Raw genomic sequence first — 17,680 nt, 5'->3', positions numbered from 1 at the left:
TAGTGAAAATTAAGTTGCTTTATCAAAATTAAGAATTTAAAGTTTTAAAAATTTGATTTGACTAAACCAAACAAAAGATTTAAAGAATGATGAAAATTAAAATTAAAATAATTTAAATTTTTAAAATTTTTAAAATTTCTATCCAAACACATTGTATGATACATATAAAATACTTTAATGAATACTTAACAATATTTTTTCTTTTATGTGAAAGTGGTCTGTTTTTAAATATAAGTAGTGAATTGGATAGGGTTGATTAATTTAAGGGGAAAGGTTTAGCTCTTTTTATGAGGTAACTTTTTTTTTTATAGAAAATATAATAAAAAGAATAACAAAATTTAAGTATAATTTTTTAAGTACAGTTAGTATTTTCAATCAAGATTGAAATTTTACTTATATAATATGCACTTGCATTTAACGTAGATTTTATTAATTATATCTTTATGTATATTATCAAAGTAAAACTTTAATTTTGTTTCATTTTTTGTCTCTCTACTTTTGTTGATCTACCATTTTGGTTCTTCTATATTAAAATAGAAACATTTAGTCCTTATATTTAATATATATATATATATATATATGTGTGTGTGTGTGTGTGTGTGTGAAATTTTAGTCCTATTATCAATTTGATATTCATTGATCATTAAATTTTTACATTGTTTGATGATCTGCTATTACTTAAGTAACATGATATTTAGTGACATGACATATAAGAATAAAAATTAAAAAATAACATATAGAAGATCTTTATTTGTATTTATTTTTATGAGTAATTGATATTTATTTTATTAATAAAAATCTTATTTGAATTTTTTAAAAATTTTTATTTTCAAATGTCATTTTACAAATGTCGTTTCATTTAAGTATGAGTAGATATTAAAACTTAATTATTAGTAGATGTTAATTTGACAAGATGAAAAAAATCTTGTATTTTTAAAATTAAAGAGATTAAATATCTTTATTTTAAAATATATAAACCAAAATTATGGATTGATAAAAATAGAAGGACAAAAGTACAATTTAGAGAAAAAAAATATAAAAGAATATGATACATTTGGTAAATTAATCAAATTGATAAAACACAATTTTATGGAAAACGTATTTTTTATCATTTAAATTTTTTTAGAATTCATGGTTTAAACTACTATATTTTTCTAGTTACCTTAATGTTTTTCATGTTAGTTATTTAATACTAAACTAATTAGAGTTAGCGGTAAGGACCAGAAAAGAGTTGAACATTAAGAAAATATCAAGAATTTAGGAATGATTAGAATTTTTGCAAGGGCTATAATAAGATAGCTATAGTGTAGAAACTTAAAATATATATAAGTTTAAATTAACATAAGATTTTTAAACATGTTTTATCTTTATTCACATACTTTTAATAAATTGTTATATTTTTTAAATATGACTTTTCCATAATCTTAAATATTATGTTAAGCATAAACGAAATTGGTTATACATAAATGAATAAATTTTATAATATAAATTTCTTCAACTTACGTTTAAATAATATACGTCTAAGTCTTGCTAATTTACATTTTTAAAATCTTTAAAGATTTATTTTAGTATTACTTTCGACACATAATTATGTGAGGAATTGTTCCCGAAATAATAAATATATTTCCTCTAAACCATAGTTTTTTTATGTTAATTTAAGGTTTTTGTACACCACTTAAAAAACATTTAATTTGTCACCAAAACAAAAACATTTAATACTAATATGTTAAATTTAAAGTACTTTTATTTAATATCTTGATATGTGTAGAATAAGAATAATTATAATTATAAAGTAAAAATTTTAATTGTTAAATAAGAATATATATATATATATATATATATATATATATATATATATATATATATATAATGATTTATATCATTTGGAATGAATAAAATATAAAATTAAATTAAATTAAACAAAAGGAAAATCTAAATCATAAAAAAAATTATGGTGTAGAAGGAGTATAAATATAAAAAAAGTCACCTGATACATGTATTACATAAAGAGTAATACCAAATAGGTCTAACATAGTTAATTAAACAAGATACATGAATTATTATAAACACTCTTATCATTGAGTTTGATTATCATATATATAAATATATTTATATATATATATATATATATATATATATATATATATATATATATATATATATAAAGAGTAATCATTTTTCACTATTCAAATAGTAATTATAATCTTATACACCTCTCGTTTTCACTTTTATTCTTTTTGTCGCATTACATCAATAATTATGTCAATCCTTTATCTCTATTTTATCATCTCTTCTTATCTCTTAAGTGTGTACACCCAAGATATGTAAGCTAATTTTTTTTCCTTTTCCCTGTATAAACACTTCACCACACAATACACCTCGAGTTCCTTATTCAATCCAGCATATATTTTCGATGTTACGTAGTTTAGTATTCATTCCAAATTTCAATATTGACACGTCTACAATTAAAACTATGATCATGATTGTTTGTGTTCGTGTTCCAATGACCGAAGCTTCCTAGTTCACATCAATTGTTTTACCACACAGAGGGTAGGACAAACCTTTGTTTATTGGTAACTCCTGCATGGAACCAAAACCAAGCTATTTCACATGGTCCAATGAAATTGTCACTTCCACTTGTAGTTTCCTTCATGCTTCACCTAATGAATTTTAAACGTGAAAAAGGATGCAAGGTCACACTAGTTTCAACAAAATGTATAGAACTAAGGTATACTGAATTTGTCGTTTTCTCGGTTTTCATACCAAACGAATATTGTAAGTTATTTTCACCAATCCAAATTACCATCTAGCCATCATTTTTTAAGTCTTTTCTTTCCACAAGAAACTTCCAATGGGAGAATATAATTAATATAGAAACCGTAAAAGAAACTAAATTTAATCATCACTACACATCCAAATAGCTCTATGCTTTGTATACAATTTTCCCCCTCCACACTCCTCAAGAAAAGCTTAAGAAAAAGTTAATCATAAAATTTAGCAATTTACTCTAAACAAAACCGCAATAGGGCGTGCACCAATTTCGTGATTGTCGGTTTGACATAGCATATGATTAAAATAGGCAAGGGAAATTGGTGAAAATGAAGGAGTCAAATTAAGGTGGTAGACTTTAAGGAAAGGAAAGATGATAATGAATGATAACAACGGTAAATTTGTGTGCGGATGCAATCACGCTTCTCTTCCCTTTATTTTATTATTTTCTTTGAAAACAAAGCAAAGCAACCAAATACTATGTATACCCACCAAGTGTCGGCATTCGATGTTGAAAGCTGTGTAGTGTACATATGTTAAGACTTAAGAATGAAATCGAAGTGCTTCTCTCTCTCTCTGCTGGTGACGAAAATCTACCTACTTGAAACATTGTATTGTGTCAAGAAAAATATTAACAACACGTTTTTTATTCGACAATGTTTGAGTTTCACTAAAATACTCAAAGGAAAATGATTTATGAACGATAAAATGGCACCACAAAAGGGTGTCCTCTAATGTTGAGATGCAAGTATATTATAAAAATAAAAAATCATAGATAAAAATATCTATATGTAGTATTACATATATAGGGTGTCAAATAATTCCTTTAAAAAATTTTAAAAAGTGTAAAATATTTCATATTTAAATAATGAAATCGATACCAAAACTTACTCTAATTTTAGTGAGAGTTAAATAAAATTTGAATAAAATAATAAAAAAGTATAATGAATAAGTGTATGAAAGAGTTTGATGTTATTATCATTATTTATACATGCTCTTCCTTTTCATTCCAACACAAATATCCAATAATATGGATTTACATACACAGATAAATAAATGAATTTAAATATTACGTGCCTTCAAATAATTAGAAATCGTCACTGATATAAGTTTTAAGTAATGACAGTAAAATTTAACGATTAAACTTATGAAATATGGAGGTTTATGATTAAATAGAGGCGTATAATTACTCTGAATATGTACACATTGGTGTGTATACAAAGATTGTGAAACAAATATTGGTTGCTTTCTGGATAAACTTAACTACATTGGTCGAGGTTAAAAGGGAGATTGCAGGATATGAATGAAAGAAAAACACCAAAAGAAGGGACTACTCCGAATTCAATCATTTATTAGTTATCACTAATAATCATATGCATGCATGCAACATTGATGCAAAAACTATGTGTGTGTGCATATTATAATGAGAGAATTGAATATGATAGGTAGTAGCTAGCAAGCAAAATTACACTGACACGTGGCATGATGATAAAGAGGGCCATGTCTGGAAGAGAAGGCCAAGATCCCCAGAAGCAGCATTATGACAACAGGCAGCAACAAAAGTATGAATGGAGGTGGAGGCAGAGTTGGGAGCATGAGAGGCAGAACCAAGAGTGCTGTGGCCACCACCACCATAAACATCACTGATCTAAACCCAAAAGGCTTTATCATAAATAAATGCTAATGAATCAAGAGAATGGTCATGGATCAAAACCCAAATGGTGTTTTATTGTTTTGAATTTGGAAAGGCAAAAAAGATGAGATTTTGTCACGGCCTCTGTGATCTCTTTGTCACTTTCCTGGTTCAACCAAAGATGCGTATTTTTGGAGTTATTGGTAAGATATAGCAGCCAATGCCATCTATTTTATTTTCTTTTCTCAGACTTTTTCCTACTTTTTCTGGCATTCTCCAATATGGCACCCAAGCTCCCTTGATGGCAAAACAATTATCATCGAGATTTTCTTTTGACTTTTATATTAATTGGAATCGCGAGTGTGCATCCCTTTAATCTCTTTTGTCAATGCCAAGTGCATGCATCGATTAATGACAAAATAAGGTGATCAATTAACACAATTTATACAATTAGCAGTTACCGAAATTGGGGTGTTATAATTTATCAGAGACTTGAGAGATACATTGCACCATCCAATAGAAAAAAATCACCTAACTGCTCATCTAGAAAAAACAGATACATGTTTAAAATTAACACTCGTTTTTTATTTACTTTTTTCTTGTCCATACTAGATAGGCAAGAAAGTGAACGCATAAAGAGACTTTTTTTTTTCACCGGTATCCTAATATTTCACCTTAAATTAATTTGTTGATTGAAAAATAAGTAAAGTCTAAAAAAAATTAAATTTAACCTTAAATTCCACATATTAACTATTTGTGCTTAACTCCTTATTACACAAAAGAGGTATTGATAAGACCATAAGATTAGAATAAATTTTGATATCTTTTCTTAAAGTTACTCGCTCAATTATAAATCAAATATTTAGCATTTTTAGTTTTCTACTTCTTTTTAGTGTGTTTAAAAAAATGGGTAATATTTTTTTTTTTGAAACAAACTCTATCAGTTTTTTAAAATTTTTTTTAAAAAGTACTATTATTATTAATTTTTTGTGTTAAATATGTTTTTGTCCTTCAAAAGTTAACTATTTGATTTTAGTTCCTAAAACAAATTTATTGATTTTAGTCTTCCAAATTTATACAATATCTATTTTTAATCCTTTTGTAAACAATGTTAACTTTTGTTGTTAAAATAGACTACCTTAGTTGCTTAACATCTAAATCATCATTAGTTTTATTAACATAGAATTTTTTTAATTTGAAATATTGATTATTTTAGGGTTAAGTTAAGTTTTAGGAGAAAAACTAATTTTACACTTAAAATTTTTTACTATTCACTTTCGAACCTAGACATGGAAGTTCCAAAAATACTTTATTTTACTTTCACCCTTGGCAGATGAAGTAAAGGGTCTTTTGTTTTTAAAAGTTAGCACCTTGAAGTTCAAAGAGGGAGAAGAATAAGTGTTATTTAGAATAACTAGTGTATTAAGGGTTACGAGAGTCACTTAAGATGAAATGTTATCGAAAATTGGGCAATTAAAGCTTAGAGGGTTAGTGAATAGTAAAAAAGTTTTAAGTGTGAAATTGGTTTTTCTCTTAAATCTTAACTTAATCCTAAAATAAATAACATTTTAAATTAAAAAAATCATTTCAATAAAACTTATGGTGGTTTAGATACTAAGGTGATACGTTTTAACAACAATAATTAATAGTGTTTAAAAAAATATTAAAGATAGATATTATATAAATTTAGAGGACTAAAATCAAGACAATTTTTTTTAGGGACTAAAACCAAATAAAGTCAATTTTTAAAGAATCAAAAACATATTTAATCCTTAATTATTTTTCTGGTTGGAATTTCAAAATATGTTTTTATTATAAAAAAATCTTATGTTATTCAATCAAGATATTTTTTAATATAAAAAAGTCATGTAACATTTAATTAAGACAATTAGGATCTTTTTAAGAGTACATTAATCTAATTGTATTCAATTAAGATAATCAAGATATTTTCTAGAATATCTCAAAATCTAGTAATATTCAATTAATATTTTTTCACTTATAAAAATTTGTTGATACTAAAAAATATAGAAAGATTTCAATAAATTATTATGATGAGTGAATTTTGTAAGATTTTTTAGTAAAATTTACATATAATTTACTTATCCAACAATCTTATAAAAATTATTGAGATTTTACATGATTTTTTCTTATTTATTTCTTTCTTTTTTTCTCCCTCATCTTTTTTGCTTCTCTCTCTTCCTTATCTCATCTTTTTTTTTTCCTCTCTCTTTCTCGTCTCTCTCTCTCTCTATCTCTCTCTCTCTCTTATCTCATTTTTCTTTTTCTCTTTCTCACTCCTCTCTATCTATCTTCCCTTTTCTCTCTCTTTCTCCTTTTTCTCTCTCTTTCCCATCTCATCTTTTTTTTCCTCTCTCCCTCCTCACTCTTTCTATCTCTCTCTTTTCATGTTTTCCCTCTATCTATCTTCCCTTTTCTCTCTCCTCCTCCTCTTCTTCTTAATAAAGTTTAATATTAGAATATCAAAATTTTAAACATATATTAACAACATATTTTGATAATTCTACCGATTAATTAATATCATAAAAATTCTAAATTATAAATCTTAAATTCTAAAACTACTACAAAATCTTTTAAAACCACAAAACTTTCTTATACTTAAAAAAAATCTTATAAAATCTCAATCTAATACGGCCTTAAATCAACTTCTCTATAATTTTTTAATGATGTTAGAATCACTCGATGACAAAATATAAACAATAAAACAAATCTTAATCATCAAAATCTAAGAACTTAGTTACAAATATTAAAATAAACTTTATTTTTCTTCTTTATTTCGGTATCCATACGAGTCTACAATGGACATTAAAATTACTAATTTAGAGGAATTTTTTTAGAAATATGTGAAAATAAATTATTTTAACCTATAATCAATAATAATTATTGTAATGAACTTTTGTATGAATAAATTCAATAAAAAATAATTTTTAAATATTTGATTTCATTTCGATACAACAAAAAATCAAGTTAACAGATTTAGAAGAAAAAAGCTATTGAAAAATAATCATAAATTTTGAATTTTCAAATCCATAAAAAATTTAAGAAAAAAAAACTGTTCACAAATTTCACTTATTATTTCAAATAATCAGCTTATTTCACAAACAACTTTTATCTTTCTTCCTAAAATAGCTGAAAGTTGAAAAAAAAAAAAAAAAAAAAAAACTCCCAAACACTCTCATAATTACATATTTACACAGCATATCCGTAAATCTAGGAAGTCATGAAAAATTTAGAAAATGTAGAAATAGAAGAGTTATCACTGGTAACACGTTTTTCTATTGCGGGTGAAAAGTATAGTTAATAAGACTTTTTTTTTGGGTTAACATGACTTTTTTCTTCATTAGGTTGTTAATTACACCTTATGCCAATCAATCTTTGATGGCTACCATATTGTTTTTCTTCAATTGTTCTCCATATTTCTAACGTGGGTTTTATGTGATATGGTACGTACTAAATGCTTCAATCATGAGATAATGTTTTCACTTTTCTCGAACGTGAGATAAAGCATAACTATGATGACTCGGTTGTTTTTTTCAAGTAAATTACTTCCTATATGTTCCCCTTTTTTTTCATAATTTTCTTATGTTTATATTCACTCATATTCGTGTATTGTTTAGTTAAATAATTTATCATACTCCGTGTTAATTGAATATTTGTTCATTATCTATTAGGCTTTTAATGAAGTTTATGAACATACCATATTAAAGGTTTAGAGTGGAGTTTTATATGCAAGGACAGAATACTATCAAAGGAGAGCTGATTTTTCTGTAGTAATATAACTAAATATTAAATAATAATAATAATTAAATACATCATGTCATTTATCTAATTTATGAATATATCTTTTTCAAATTATAAAATTCATTAATAATATAAGATATGTATTATTTTTTAATCAATCTCTTAATATAATTATATTTAGTATAATAAATATATTACATCATAAATATTTTTCTAAAGAGTCAAAGGACTTATGTTTTGGTTATGTCAGGATTTGAAAGGACTTTCATGATCTTTTCTAAATAGTTTTTTTTTTTTTTCATTTAAAGAGGGGAGGGTGCCTCTTGTACAAAAATAATTAATTAATTAAACTACACAAACTAAACTAGTTTATATTATGTATGAATATAGAGAATATAAATACTTTCCGTCATGGGTATCTTTATCAAAATAAAACAAAAATAAAAATAAAAATAAAAATAAAAAGCAAAAAGATAGGAGGTGCAAAGTTTAAACAAGTTGGTGCAACATTGTTGTAATCATTCTAAACATTATTACCTCAAACACGAAAAGAATATAGAAATAAATAGAAAAAGGAATATTATTACCTCATGATATATGCATCTCTCTTCTTCTTCTTTTTTATTTTTATTTTTTTTATAAGTATACCTATTTTATTAAAAAAAGTTATTCCTAAAATATTTTTAATTTGACACATTCAATATTGTTCAATTTAGCATTTTCTTTTCCTTTTTCACACAGTGATTTTTTTTCTTTTTTCAGTTTTTACATGTATTCATTTACCTTTCTTTTACTCTTTACCTGTTTTAGTAGGTAGTTTTAATTATTTCGATTTTACATTACTCTCTTTCTCCCTCCCTTTTTAGTTTTCACACTATTATCCCATCTCTTCTTTTTTAGTTTTCACATGCACTTGATATGTAGAACTAGTTTTTAATAATGTTACAGGCATATGTGAATTCTTCGACAATGTTAAACATATTGAGCCAAATATGCAATTTTTCTTCAAATATTTCTCCTATTTACATGTCTAAAACACAACATCAAATAATTTGTGTTTCAGAAAAGTACTTTTCAGAAAAGTAAAATTAATATTCTCGAAATTATTTTTCAGAAATGTGTTTTTAACATACTTTTAAAAAATACTTTCCAAAAAATTAAATTTTTTGTTTTGAAAATAACTTTATGAAATTATATAACATAACACACTTCTAGAAAATACTTTCCAAAACATTAATTTTACTATTCTGAAAAATACTTTATGGAACACTAAAATAAGTGTTCCAAAAAGTTTTTTTTTCTTCTGGAAATATAATATGTACATAATTTCATAAAGTTATTTCCAAATCTATTTTACATATTTTCAAAAAAAGTAATTTTCTGAATACTAAATTTATTGTTTCAAAAAGTACTTTTTGAAAGTATTTAAAAAATACAATTATGAAAAATATTTTTCAGAATACTAGTTTCCAAAATAGTGAAATTAATGTTCTAAAATATTTTTTTCATAGTATTAAATTTAATGTTAAGACTTTTGGAGGTGTAAAAGAAGAGGAAATGTTGAAAAAAAAAATACACATTTGGCTTGGTAGAAAATGTCAAGAAAATCACACATGCTTATGAAAAGTGAAAGAAGTGAGAGAAAAAAATGTGAAAATTGAAAAAACTAAAACTAACTACTGAAATAAATGGAGAATGAGAGAAAGAAAAGATATATGTAAAAATTAAAAGAGAGAAGAAAGTGTGTGAAAAAAAAATGATAAATGGAAAGTTGGAGATATTAAATTAAAGAATAAAAAAATATTAAGAATATTTTGTGATGACATGGGCCTTGTTGAAAGCCCAAAATAGTCCAAGTGTCCTCTTGAACAGTATGAAATTCCGCAGTTAGGACTCCCCTCTGCTCTGCTGAGTGCTGAATGAAGCCAAGACTTTTTGACTTCTCGTTGGTAGAACTATATATAACAAGAGAGACACTCACTAATACATGCAAATACCACACACCCAACCTTACAACTGTTCCTTTTCTTTTTCTATATATACTTTTTTTGTGTTTCAAGATGCTTTCCAAATGTTTTCAATGATTACAACAATATTTTGCTATACTATTAACTCACTCTCAGGTTTTTAGGGTCTTTTTTCAATAACAAAAGAATGTATAAAGAAAAATTTGTAGAATTGGTAAAATGATTGAGTCTGTCAGACAACCATGAGACCATCTCAGCCATTAACTGTCTGAGAACGATCCTCTACGGCCCCAGACGACACACCTCCCACAGGGAAGCTCATCAGGCCATTAATCACGCTCTGATCTCATGGTCATGGTTCATCCACCAGACGTAGGTTCCTGTCTCCTCCTCAGAACTCAAGGATACAGAGGTACGAGCCTATAGAACAGATCCTGTTCAAGTAAGGTCGTGACCATGTGCAAAATTCCAGTTAATATAAACTCGTTTCATTGAATAAAAACTTTCCATGTGGGACTATTATGATCTTGGTGACAGTGTCAGTAATACTGTAGTAGTAACTTATCTTTAGTTTTTTCTACGAAGCACCCAAATTATTTAGAGGAAATTGTCTAGCGTTGCTGGGGTTTAGGGTTCCGAACTCAGAAGTGTTTGATACTGGTAGACTCTAAAATTATACAAATGCATGACCAATCCGAAAATGAAAGGAAAATAAAAGAATTTTTAGCTATCAATTGAATCCAATATGATTCAGCTGTGAATCTATCTATTTTGTAAGTCAAGTCTCGAACGTACATGTAAGGTAAGTTGGCTCTTTTGAATTCAAACTTCCTTATACCTTTTTTAAAGACTATATAATTCTGTATTTATACTTAGTTTGGTTGGTCTATCTGCAGCGGTTAGCTTTGACATATTCAATTAGGTAGTATTACTAGTGGTAGCAAGGTGTTGAGATTTGTCAATGTTATATTATATCAAGAAGAATGAATAGATCATGCATTTACAACACATAGTTTGTTAGTGGTTTATACTATTCTGCATAATGCTGGTTGGTTAAGTTATTAGATTGGTCTATGTCTACCTGCAGCAACTAGTTTTAGCATATTCAATAAGTTATAAGATAGTTTAACTTGTGCAGACAAGGTAGAGAGTAACTCATCACTTCAAAGAATTATATTTCTTTGGCCCTACAACAGCTGCAATTGTGTTGCTTTAATCTCCCGTGTCAATGACATGACTTAAGAGAGGATCGAATAAGATGATGCATCAATCAGTTCGTAACTTTCTTCTGTACAAAGGAAATACAAACTATAAGATGTTGAAGCATTTTTGGTGTATCTTCAAACAAACTGCAATGAAGCAGCTATTGCCTAAAACTAATCACGAAGTTGGTTAGTATTCTCACACTGTTGTCATCTTATTTGCTGTCATACTAACTTCCACTGTTGCATTGTCATTTGTCACAGCCAATGGCGATCCATGATCTGAATATTGTTTCCAGTGTGCCTTTTATCTACTGTTCCTCTGGGTTAATAATGAGTGCTTTTTATGCTTTTTTGTTCCTAAACATGTCGAGGTGATTTTATTTTTGTAGTGATGGATACAAGAGTTTTGAAGCCCATTTTCTTTATAGGCTGAAGACAAGCCTTCAGGTTCCAACAAGCGTAGTCTTAGACTCTTAAATGAGTTTGTAATATTTTTGTTGTGATATTATTAATAAGTCCCACACTGGGCAAACACCAAGCACATTTGCAGAAGCCAACAATAAAACATAATCATCTGCTACATTTCAAGTCATACCTTTCTCAGCCTTTTGGCTAAGATCAAGTGTAGTATCTGTTCTTATCAGTTTAATATCTGATATGTGAATCATTGACTCACATGGTATTAAATTTATTTTTTAGGGAGAGGGCCCTTCACAGTAGCTTGCTACTGGGCTTCTCATGTGTCGTCCGTGCCTTACACTACTGCAGGGGCCTGGCACATCCCACCCAAGTCAGTTTCAATGTTTTAAATATACCAGCATTTTGATTGTGTTATTTATAGTATATATTATAGTTTTAATATTTGACAAGTTTTAAATTTGTTTAAGATTTAATATAATTTAATTTGCACTAATAAAAAAATGCAGTCTTATAGTCCAGGTAGACTTTCTTAATTTGTAACTTGGTAAAGTGTAATTATATCCTTTAATAAAGAAATTATAGATTATGATTTTTAACAAAGTAGATATTAGAAAATAGCAACTAATTTGATCAATGTTTTGTTTTATTTAATACTAAGGACTTCATCCCACTCACATTTCAATGTTTTATGTGATGTGATAGTAATATTTTGATCAACTCAAGACTTTTACTGAAAATATTATCATTGTTTTGTACCTTTTCTATTAAAAAATGATGTTTGATTTATTATTGTAATAGTTTGCTAAGATTTTGTTTTTTTTTATTTATTCTTGGATCTAGGGTATCAAACATTCAGATTTTAAATTTTATCAGTAAGTATTTTTTTAAAAATTGGCAGCAACATACCATTTTTCTTTCTAAGAAAGAATCGTAAAAAATGTTAATAATGACATTACCTTATTTTTAGAAATTAATTATTATAAAGGGATATATCCTACTCAGGGTTAGGAATGACAATAGGATAGAGTGAATATGGGTTTCAATATTTCCATAGTTATTGTAGTGGGATATTTCCATACTCTACTTATCCTCATTTTCATACCCATCAAGTATAGAATTTGTGTTTTTATCTCTATCTTTATTGGATATTAGGTATATTCGTATTGACTTAGAAATTAATTAAAAAAATATAAAAAACAAGAATTTCAACTTAGAATAAGAATTTTTATAAATTTAAAACAAAAATGGATACAGGTACGGATACATGCGGATAAGTATATATCTGATGGAAGAGCATGGACCAAGGGTCCAACCACTAGAGCAATGGCCAGGAGATTACTTTAAGACTTGACTGCTTCAGAGCTTAGTGGGCCCAATGGGCTTGGTGGGCCTAGGGTGCTCCTCACTTGGGCTTTACTTGTTTGACACCACTTTTTAATTCATAGAATAGGAATTTACTTTGTTTTGGTCTTGTATTTTGGACCATAGATTAGGAATTGTGAGCTTTGGGCTTATAGGGTCTAGAATTGGGCTTCATGGGCTTTTGGGCTTTTGACACCAAATATTGGGCTCATTTTCATTCTTGTAATTTTTCCTATTCATTATATTTCATTGACCATTGTATTTAGGTCATTAGTATAGCAATTAAGGAGGAATATTTGGTTAAGAGGATTAGGCAAAACTAGGTTTAATTTAGCTTGCATTTAAGTTGCATTTTGAGTCACGTGGTTGGCGCCACCCTTGGCTGAACATGTGTGACTCAAATTCAACCCTAAATGCAAAATAAATTAAATCTAAATGCATTTAGCCCCTTGGAATCCGGTGATGCACATGTGGGTTAAGATTTGAATTCAAAATTCAAATTTGAATTCAAATCTTGGCGCCACATGTGAAGCCTCCACATTGGCGCCAAGTGCTTCCTAAATCTAGCCTTATAAAAGCATCATTCTTAGCTTCATTTAATCACTTTTGATATATAGAATTTTTGAATATTTTTTCAGCCAAATTCTTCAAGAGTCACCGAGAGAGAGAGTGCCTTCAAATCCTAGGAACCTTGCTTAGTTTCCTACCTTTGAAGTGAGCAATCTTTTGATGCTTAAGCTTGGATACTTCCATCCATAGTTTAGGTTCAATTGTTCCGAAATCTTCCATTCTTCTAGCCTTCTTCATTCGGTCATTTATTCTTCAAAGAGGAGATCCTACGCAAGGTGAAAGCAAGGAGGAGTTCGTCAATCATTTCTCCTAGTTTTCTCCATCAATTTTGGTATCTAGAGCATGGTGCTTCTTTGGAGATAAGTTCATTTAAATTTGACCGATTGTTTTGTGTGTTTTGTGTTCTTGTTTGTCACACATTGAGTTTCTATTCGGATCTATAAATTTTTGAAATCATTTTGTCCATAGATCCAATTGTTGATTGTATCTTGAGTTTCAATCCGCAATCAACACAAATAGGATTCAACTTGTGCTTGATTTTATTTTGTTTGAGTCATTCTTATTTACTTGTTTTGATTCGGCTATATCTTTGGTATGCATGTGTTTTGATTTTAATTTTTTGAATCTTAGTTTGTCATGTCATGTTAGTCCTTTAAAATGTCAAAAGTATTCAAGATATGCTTGTATTCATATGCTAAACACTTTTGAGTCATTTTATAGTTTTGGCCGAGACTTGTTTTGCTTTAATTGTGCCTTGCTTGTTTGCTTTTCCATTTACATATTTGAGTTCATGTTCATCACTAGATCATTGGTGAACTCTTAGTGTTAGGTTTCCATTGTGTACTTGAGTTTTCAAATTACTTTCCATATTACTCTTGAATCAATCTTTTGTAACTTGAAAATTTTAAGTGAATCATCTTACTTCTAGTGCACTAATTGTTTTGGATTCAAATTTTAAAAGCTTGCTTGCTGGAAAACAGAGAAAATACAGAGCATAACAATTCAAAATAGTTATAAAAAAAAACAAAAGAATCCAACCAAAAGTTTAAAAACTAGTGCACTAGTTCTTCAATTTTCACTTGAAATTTTTCATTCTAGTAGATCCGGTTTCTATACTTTGGAATTGTGAAAATTTTGAAATCAAAAGGCAAGTATCTTCTCTGGAAAATATATTTGAATCCAGAAAAAGAAAAGAATTAAAAATATATATATATATATATATATGAGCAAGGAAAAGCCTAGAAGAACAATTAAAGGAAAATACACTTAATTCAACAAATTAATTGGACTACTAGTTTGTTTCTACTTATTCAATTTCTTCCAAAAAAATTTTAATTTGTTAATCTACTCTAGTGCCTATCTAGGAACCTTCTTAATTGTGTGCTAGTTTTCTTTGGAGTCTTAATTTTCAACTTTCATTTTTGGATATCTTTGAGTCTTGTCTTAAACACTTTAAATCTTCAATTTTTGGTATAAGCTTGTTAAATTGTGCTTTTATTGTTTGTCTAGTTTTCTTTGACTAAAAATTCAGTGCTGGAAGTGGCCTCAAATCCTTGCTTAAGGACCAAACATTGACTCAACAATAGTAGGAAAGGAATTGGACATAAAAGACTTGAAATCTTGACCTAATTTAGTGACCGAAAATTCCTAAACCTACCTTCACAAGAGTGATCTTTCCATCCAACTTGTGAGCAACCTACATTCATCTTTTGCTTGTGTTATTTGTGCAGGGTCCAGGAGCAACAATAAACAAGGATTAGTGGCGGATTGGAACACTTAAACAAGTGTGGGAAAACTTGGACAACAAATCTGTCACTAATTGGTCACTAAAGCCGCCACAAAATTTGTTTTTAGTGTAGTTTAAATTTTTTCAATTTCTCTTGTATTTTCAATCAATTTGTAAAGCTGGGAGGGAGTATTAAGAAGCTAGTCAGGTATATCTAACCCTTGGTAGCTCACTCACGTGTAGTACTAGTGGAAGTGGCTTGGAAATTTCATATGTTTCAAGCTTCCACTTAGGACAAAACGACTAGTTACTTAATCTTATTTCCTTTGAGTTGTTTGTTCTTTAATTTGTTTACTTTATTGCCTTATTTCGACTAGCATTGTGTAGAGTTACTTGTTCACGTTTAGTTATCTTTAAAAACAATTGTGAAAAACATTCAACATAAAAAATTTTGTGAAAAGTTTTGTGGAATTGAAAATACCACAAGGGAGTTTAGTGATTTCCACATGAAAAAGCTTGGTTATTAAGTGGCTCTTAGTAGCTCACCTCTCTTGATAGTGCAATTTGTACACTTAGACTTCTAAGTGTTATTTTTGTTCCTAGAAAAGACCAAAAATATTTTGTTTCTTTTGCATATCATATAAACTTCTTATTGCTTAATCATGAGTCATATTTCTCAAAGTGATAGTGATCTTGAATCTCCTAAAAGTTTTTCTCAAATTGTTAAGGAGGTTGAGGCACTAAAACTATGGAGACAACAAGTGGTACTTCAAAAAGAAAGAGAAAAGATTGAAAGAGAAGTACAACTTGTTGCTCTTGAGGAAGAGATAAACAAAATTAAGCAACAAGAAGCAAAACTTTTAGAAAAACTTAAAAAGAAAAAGAGTAAAAAAAGTTCTACTAAAAGTTCCAATGGCTCCACAAGCCAAGAGGATGTGGGTAGTTTGAATGTAGATGAATATTACCAACCCATACCTAGAAGAGTCATTAAAGAACCCAAGGTTAGGGAATCAAGAGTTGATCTCCCTTACTTTCATGGAAAAGAAGATGTAGATGCCTACTTAGACTGGGAAATGAAAGTGGAGCAAATCTTCACTTGTCATCAAGTAGGTGAGGAAAGAAAATTTCCCTTAGCCACCTTAGCTTTCCAAGGACAAGCTATGTATTGGTGGACAACCTTGGTAAAAGAAAGGCGACTTCATAATGACCCTCCTATAGCCTATTGGAATGATTTGAGGAGTGCTATGAGAAGAAGGCACATACCTTCTTGACACCACTTTTTATTGCATATCCATAGAATAGGAATTTACTTTGTTTTGGTCTTGTATTTTGGACCATAGATTAGGAATTGTGAGCTTTGGGCTTATAGGGTCTAGAATTGGGTTTCATGGGCCTTTGGGCTTTTGACACCCAATATTGGGCTCATTTTCATTCTTGTAATTTTTTCTATTCATTATATTTCATTGACCACTGTATTTAGGTCATTAGTATAGGAATTAAGGAGGAATACTTGTTTAAGAGGATTAGGCAAAACTAGGTTTAATTTAGCTTGCATTTAAGTTGCATTTTGAGTCACATGGTTGGCGCCACCCTTGGCTGAACATGTGTGACTCAAATTCAACCCTAAATGCAAAATAAATTAAACCTAGATGGATTTAGCCCCTTGGAATCCGATGGTGCACATGTGGGTTAAGATTTGAATTCAAAATTCAAATTTGAATTCAAATCTTGGCGCCACATGTGAAGCCTCCACATTGGCGCCAAGTGCTTCCTAAATCCGGCCTTATAAAAGCATCCTTCTTAGCTTCATTTAATCACTTTTGATATATAGAATTTCTGAACATTTTTTCAGCCAAATTCTTCAAGAGTCACCGAGAGAGAGAGTGCCTTCAAACCCTAGGAACCTTGCTTAGTTTCCTACCTTTGAAGTGAGCAATCTTTTGATGCTTAAGCTTGGATACTTCCATCTATAGTTTAGGTTCAATTGTTTCGAAATCTTCCATTCTTCTAGCCTTCTTCATTCGGTCATTTATTCTTCAAAGAGGAGATCCTACGCAAGGTGAAAGCAAGGAGGAGTTCGTCAATCATTTCTCCTAGTTTTCTCCATCAATATCCATCTCCGTCCCCTATCAAAATTTAATAAATTGGGTATTACCAGTATCTGTATTCGATCAAATTAAGTATTTCCATGAAAGTCAAGATGGATTCAAGTATTACTCTCACAACTCACAAGTACAAATTTATTTGTCATCTCTAATCCCACTTTTAT

General features: G+C 28.7%; 1 long non-coding RNA gene and 2 other non-coding genes across 6 annotated transcripts; 2 read left to right on the top strand and 1 right to left on the bottom strand.

Moving 5' to 3' along the window:
* Positions 1 to 8,682: 8,682 nt before the first annotated feature.
* On the top strand, positions 8,683 to 15,757 carry LOC145959108 (uncharacterized). 4 transcript variants are annotated; one of them, XR_014434731.1, is made up of 3 exons: positions 10,133 to 10,930; positions 11,267 to 11,519; positions 15,416 to 15,757. It is a non-coding gene; the product is annotated as an uncharacterized LOC145959108 (long non-coding RNA). The 4 variants fall into 4 exon arrangements; XR_014434733.1 differs by lacking the exon at positions 15,416 to 15,757 and adding an exon at positions 11,723 to 12,116; XR_014434732.1 differs by lacking the exon at positions 15,416 to 15,757 and adding an exon at positions 11,595 to 12,116.
* On the bottom strand, positions 10,355 to 10,580 carry LOC114917006 (small nucleolar RNA U3). The gene has a single exon (XR_003805721.2). It is a non-coding gene; the product is annotated as a small nucleolar RNA U3 (small nucleolar RNA).
* LOC114917008 (U2 spliceosomal RNA) lies at positions 11,925 to 12,119 on the top strand. Its single transcript, XR_003805723.2, has one exon. It is a non-coding gene; the product is annotated as a U2 spliceosomal RNA (small nuclear RNA).
* Positions 15,758 to 17,680: the final 1,923 nt, after the last annotated feature.

This window comes from Cajanus cajan, chromosome 6 (genome assembly GCF_000230855.2).
Source record: "Cajanus cajan strain Asha chromosome 6, NIPB_CcT2T_4, whole genome shotgun sequence".
Lineage (NCBI taxonomy): Eukaryota > Viridiplantae > Streptophyta > Magnoliopsida > Fabales > Fabaceae > Cajanus > Cajanus cajan.
Note: the sequence above shows the minus strand (reverse complement) of the source record. Positions and strands in the feature narration are given on the sequence as shown.